This window comes from Ochotona curzoniae, unplaced genomic scaffold (genome assembly GCF_017591425.1).
Source record: "Ochotona curzoniae isolate NIBS_2020 unplaced genomic scaffold, NIBS_Ocur_1.0 scaffold_4763, whole genome shotgun sequence".
Classification (NCBI taxonomy): Eukaryota; Metazoa; Chordata; class Mammalia; order Lagomorpha; family Ochotonidae; genus Ochotona; species Ochotona curzoniae.
Genome location: NW_024467123.1, coordinates 9,903,970 through 9,909,969, shown reverse-complemented (window position 1 = coordinate 9,909,969; position 6,000 = coordinate 9,903,970). Strand labels below are relative to the sequence as shown.

Sequence of the window (6,000 nt, the reverse complement as noted above, 5' to 3'; positions counted from 1 at the left end):
GCCTGAGACACCCTGTCCCGGAACCCACCCGCTGCCGAGACTATTTATTTACTTTTGTAGACAACTCCATCATCTTTATTTTGCCTACTTTCATTTCAGAACAAAAAAAAAAGAAAGAAAGAAAGAAACACAATACACAATATCCAATGCCATTGTCAAATTATAGAGAGGATGGGGCTTGAGCCCCCTATTTCCTGCTTTGAGACACAAGACACAGGAAAAGCAGACCAGGAGACCCCAGCAGAGCAATCAGGTGGGACAGGGCTGCTTCAGGCTACTGTGGGAGCCATGGAGACACTATAAGCAAGGCATAAAGCTACCAAATAGGAGTTCCTCATTTACTTCTTCCATACAAGAGGCCTCCTTGTCTCCCTCAAGACAGGGGGTTCCATCAGGAACAGCTGCACTTGATTCCTCTGCTGTCACTTTATCCTCATCAGTGGCTAGGCCTAGCTTGATCAGGTGGTAGATAAGGCTGAAGTAGGTCTGGGGATCCTTGAGGAAGATGCTGGAAGAGAACAGTTTCAAACAGCAGCAGTATCGGGTCTTTGAAATCTTGAGGCAGGTTCTCATCTGCCTCAGCCTTCTGCCACAGTGTTTCTACAGTGGGGTGGTCAGGATTGATCTCCAGGCAACTGTTGGCCAGCCATCATGAAGCCCATGATGGAATTGTCTTGAAGTGCCTAGCCTTGGTGATCTGTTCTACCTTGACTGTCCAGCCACAGGTGCTAGTCATGCTACAGCAGAGTGAAGGCAGGAGCCTATGGGAGAGTGTCACCTTCTCAACCTTCTTATCCAGGATTTCTTTCATGAAATTACAAAAGTTCTCAAATTTTGCATCACTCTCCTCCATGACTGTCTTCCCCTCCTCACCCTCAGGTAGCTCTAGGCGCTCTTTGGTAACTAACACCAACCTCTTCCCATTGGACTTCTTTAGCCTGTGTACACAGTACTCACTAATATGCTCGGGCATGTGCACCACCTCAAATCCCTCTTCCACACACTCTCCACAAAAGCACGGTTGGCCATCTGCTCTTTGCTCTCATCAGTGATGTAATAAATGCACTTGTGTATCTCCTTCATGGAAGAGACATACACTGATACAAAAAGTCATCTCATCTCCAGACTGGGAAGTGTGGTAGTGCAACAGTTAAGAAAGGTGGCAAGTTAGTGGAGTCCTAGGGGATGCCAAGCTTTAGGTTCTAAGAGAATTCCTTCCAGAATTTCTTGTAGTTCCCCTTGTCTTCTGCCAACTCAAAGAGCTTAAGTTACCTCCTAATAGTGTTCTTTTGGATGACTTTCAAGGTCTGGCTCTGCCAGAGTGTTCCTTGGGAAATGTGCAAGGGCAGGTCTTAACTGTCAACAACATCATGGATAAAGCTAGGATAGTATGGGATCAACTCATCACAGCTGTCCATGATGAACATATGATGGACATATTATTTGATGTTGTTCTTGTTTTCACAGAGGTCAAAGGGAGCTGAGGGATGAGAAGCAACACCCTGAATCTGAGTTGACCTTCCACTCAGATGTACTTGACTGCCAAGTGGTTGTCCTGTTACTGGTGAGATTCTCCTAGAATTTTCCATATGCCTGCTGAGTGGTATCATCAGGATTTTTGGCGCAAATGGGATTGATCTTGTTCAGTTCTTCCTGATCAATGTACCTCTCCTTGATCTTCTTGGTTTTCTTTTTCTTATCCTTACTGCTATCATCTTCACTATCAGAACCCACACCTTCAATCTCAAGCTTCTGTTCAACCTCCTTTCCTTCCTCTTTCTCACTTCTCATTTGCGTCATCATCACTGATTTCCTTCTCTTGTTCCTTCTTCAAACAGAAGGTTAAGGAATAGCCTGTAAACTTCAAGTGCTTCTTCATCACTTCTTGGCCCACCTCTCCTCAAAGGACTTGCCTTGGTCCTCTATGAGTTGCAGGATCCTTTTGGTGCTTCAGCCAATGGGTTCCCTACAGTCAGTGCACATTCAGTGAAGGAGCCCCTGGCAGCAGGCAACAGCTGCCAGGCATACAGCGCATCATCACTGTGCTTGGTCATCACGATCACCATCTCCACCACTAGGTAGAATAAAAACCAACCCCACACTGCCCCATTGTAGAGATGTCTGCACCAGCCTGAGGAGCCTGCGTAAACAGTTTGTTACCAAACTTGCAACAGTTCCCACATTGTCTATGAGATTAGTCTTGGTCATGCCGATGCCTGATTCCACCAAAGTCAGAATGCACTCCTGAGTGTTGGAAATGATGCCAATCTTCAGCTGCTTACGGCTGTCCAACTTGGAGGATCGGTCAGGCTCTCATAGTGAAATCTGAAGGGCATCAGATGCATTAGAGAGAAACTCCTGCAGGAAAATGTCCTTGCTGGAATAGATGGTGTTGATGATGAGAGACATGAGTTGGACAACATCTTTGTGAAAGATAACATCTCCACCTCCTTATCCTCCATGATGCACTTCCTCAGGCACCTTGAGGGGAACAGACAGCAAGTGGTAAAGAGCATGGTGGGCCCAGACAAGGCTGCCTGGGATGACTTCTACTTTCCCTTTACACCCTCCTATGAGCCTTGCTTCTGGACAAAGTCCTTAGCTGCTATGTCCTGTGTAGGCCCTGGGGACCCAAGAGGAATCTAGCTTGTATACATTCTAAGAGTGCAATCTTTCACTTCTCTCTGTCTTTGTTCCTTCCCCAGGCTTCCCTCTGGAAGCCTCCCCTTTCCTCTCTTCTGCTGATCAACTTGTGGTCACCAGAGGTCCTTTGCTCTTTTACCATTGACCTTACTGTGACTCACCATCAGCTTGTTATATGTGATGATCACACCTGACCACTTCTTCCAAATTCCTATTTTGCTCAATTATAATTAGATGTTTATTCTTCCCATACCCTCATGTGCAGGACACATTAGTTTTCTGAGGCTGACATAATAACATTGCAGAAACTTGTGTTAAACACAAGTGTATTCTTTTACAGTTCTGGAAACTCAAAGTGCAAACCACAGATCTGGGCAGGCTTGGATGCTTCTGGGGCCTTTCCTCTTGATTTGAAAAGGGCTCCTTCTCTCTGTGTCCTCACTTAGCCTTTTTTCATGGCACATACATGCCTGGTATCTTGATTTGACACCAATCATATTAAATTAGGCTCATTTTAACTTATCATCTCTTGCCTGGCCCTGTCTCTAAAACCAGTCATATCCTGGAGGTGTTAAGGCTTCAACACACAAAGTCTTGGGGGTTTTATATCAGCAATGCCTTTGACCTGCACTAAACTTAACCCAACTAAAAATGATTTAAGCAATAAAGACATTTAATTATTTGACATGCCGAGAGGAGTGTGGGGATGTCTGTTCATAGCATCATGCACATTACCAAGCACCTTCTTTCTTTTTCTGTGGGCTACGCTGCATTTGTTATAATATGATTGCCACAGCTCCAGATATTATTCTAATACTCTCTCCTGGCAGATTACTGGCCACAGACTGAGTCATGTGAACACTTCTGGTTGCAAGGGAGATAAGGTAGCCAGCAGACAAAGCAGATAGATTGCATGCAGAAGGAGTTAACATAGTAGATTTGAAACTACTCTGCCTAAGAAGATCTGTTTGCAAGGCAGGTCCTTGGCTGGCTTCTTGGAGCTTGGATTTGGGACAGGGTCCTGCCAGTCTCACAACTGCCAACAGGGCCCCTTGTGCTGAAACTGCGAAACACCATCCCTTTATGCTGAATATCTCCTTCACTCTTGGGAATCTGGCCTTCTGCTATTTGCCGGGCGAAGAATGCTCACATAGCCAGCACCCAGTGGAAATCCTGAATGTTCAACCTCCGCTGAGCTTCACAGGTACAGAACAAGGGTTTTATAAGAACAGTCAGAGCTTGACTCCACTGGGAGTGAACTTTTAGGAGCTTGGGCCTGGTTTCCTCAATACTTGTACCCATCTACCTTTTCTTTTTGCTGATATTGCTTTAAATGCAGCTTTATTTCTTGAGCTGAATCTTAACCATGAAAATGATGGATGCTGAGTCCTGTGAGCTCCCTAACAATCAATGGATGAATGAAGTGGGGACAGACTTGGTGACCCCAGTAAATAACTTTCGTGGTCTTAAGGCCAAACAAAATCCCTCCACTGGGTTCTTGTCACACTGGAGAGCTGTCAGTTGAGAAGGGAAATGAGATGGTTGTGCCTGCAAACCTCTAATACCCATTGAAGATATATTTATCAAATTAATAAAGACCCCTATGAGTATCTGTAGGGTTTTATCACTTGCAGCCAAAGATGGACTGTAAATACTAGAGAATCAATCAATTGCCTTAAAAGGAGGAATTAAGTCTTACCCTCAGAAAGTGACCAAAAAGTGATGTTCCCCAAATACATTTCAACATTGAAGTTATCTGGCTACTCATCTTCCTTGCCTGCATCCGTATGAGAAAGAGAGAATGCAAATGTTCCCAGGACTGTTGGCCAAAAAAACAGCACAACCATAAAAGATATGAACAGGGCTACAAATGGTCCAAGAAGACCCTGGAGGAATGTTCTGGCCTAAACAAGACCTTTGCCTGTCTCAATTCTCTTAGGCTACAATCTACCCATTTCAATCAACAAATAATCATAATCCTGTGCCTCCCTGGGGACAGGCCTTGAATTAGGTCTTGAGAAATGAGCTGGCTCTAGACCAATGCAGCAGGAATGGGAACTGACCTGCACAGTAAAGCAAAGCATAGTGGCAGAGATGAAACCAGTCTGATCAGGGCTCCCCAGGGAGACTGTCTGAGGGATTCCAAGGGTGAGGAGAAGGAAGCCTGATGTCTAAATAGGACAAGACCAGGGAAGTGGGACCTTGGAGAGAAATGAGGAGCAGAGCCAGGAGCTTGAACTTGGTGACTTTGGCCAGTCATCTTTGAGAGATGATGCAGGCTCTTGGGCAGTGGTGTGGGCCAGGGTCCTGCAGATTTTCACAGGTAACTGGAGACATGGAGAATCACTAGGGGGCACCCTAGCCCCCTGAAATGGAGGGGCTGGAAGAGAAAAAGAGAACAAAGAGCAGATTGGATTTGCCTAAAGGAAGGCAGGAAGAGCCGGAGCTTTAAGATGAAGCCAGACACCCGACTCAGATGCCAGGAAGCCTGGCTCAGGCTAGACTTCCTGCCTGGAAGAGCAGGACACCTTTTGTGCAGACAGAGGACACACACAGCTGCTCCCCAGCTCCATGAAGCCCCAAACTGACACCCCGGCACTGTCTGCAAAGTTAGGAAATAGCTTGGCAAGTCTCCTGGCTTTCTGAAAATCTCTGAGAGGGATTGTCTGTGTCTGCCTATCCCCTTCCTCTTCTCTCTCTTTCTTCCCTTCCCACCCCACCCCCTTTCCCATTCCTCTCTTACTGGCTTCTAGAGAGAGAGAAGGCACAGTTGTCAGGACCCAGGCCACCTCAGGAAATTTCTAATACACCCATGCCTGCCTGTGGGTCTCCAGGGAGGTTCCTCTGTTCTCCAAATTCCCAAGTTCTGCCAACCAGCTGGGAGCAGGGGCCAGGTGGGGAGGAGAGGCAGGTGCCACAGTATTTAAGACCAGGACACCATTCACTGAAAGTGGCTTCCATTACAGTAAGCAGCACAGCCCATGTAATTTTCCATCAGTTCTGGATGTCTTAGTGTGTGTGTGTGTAACAATCATCTGATAGCACTGGACTCTTGCAGCTGTACATGGGATTTTTAAATCCCAGGTCATCCTCCAAATCAGCCTTTATCACACAATGAACCATCATCAAATCCTGGTGCCTGGGGCCCGGCGGCTTGGCCTGATGGCTGGGGTCCTCGCCTTAAATGCGCCCCAGGATCCCATATGGGCGCCGGTTAAAATCCTGGCAACTCCACTTCCCATCCAGCTTCCTGCTTGTGGCCTGGGAAAGCAGTTGAGGATGGCCCAAGGCCTTGGAACCCTGCTGCCACATGGGAGACCCAGAAGAGGTTCTTGGTTCCCGGCTTCGGATCGGCGC

The 6,000-nt window shown here is 46.8% G+C and overlaps 1 pseudogene; it reads right to left on the bottom strand.

The window, feature by feature from the left end:
• Positions 1-297: 297 nt before the first annotated feature.
• Positions 298-6,000, bottom strand: part of LOC121149810 — a 65,936-nt pseudogene continuing 60,233 nt past the window's right edge.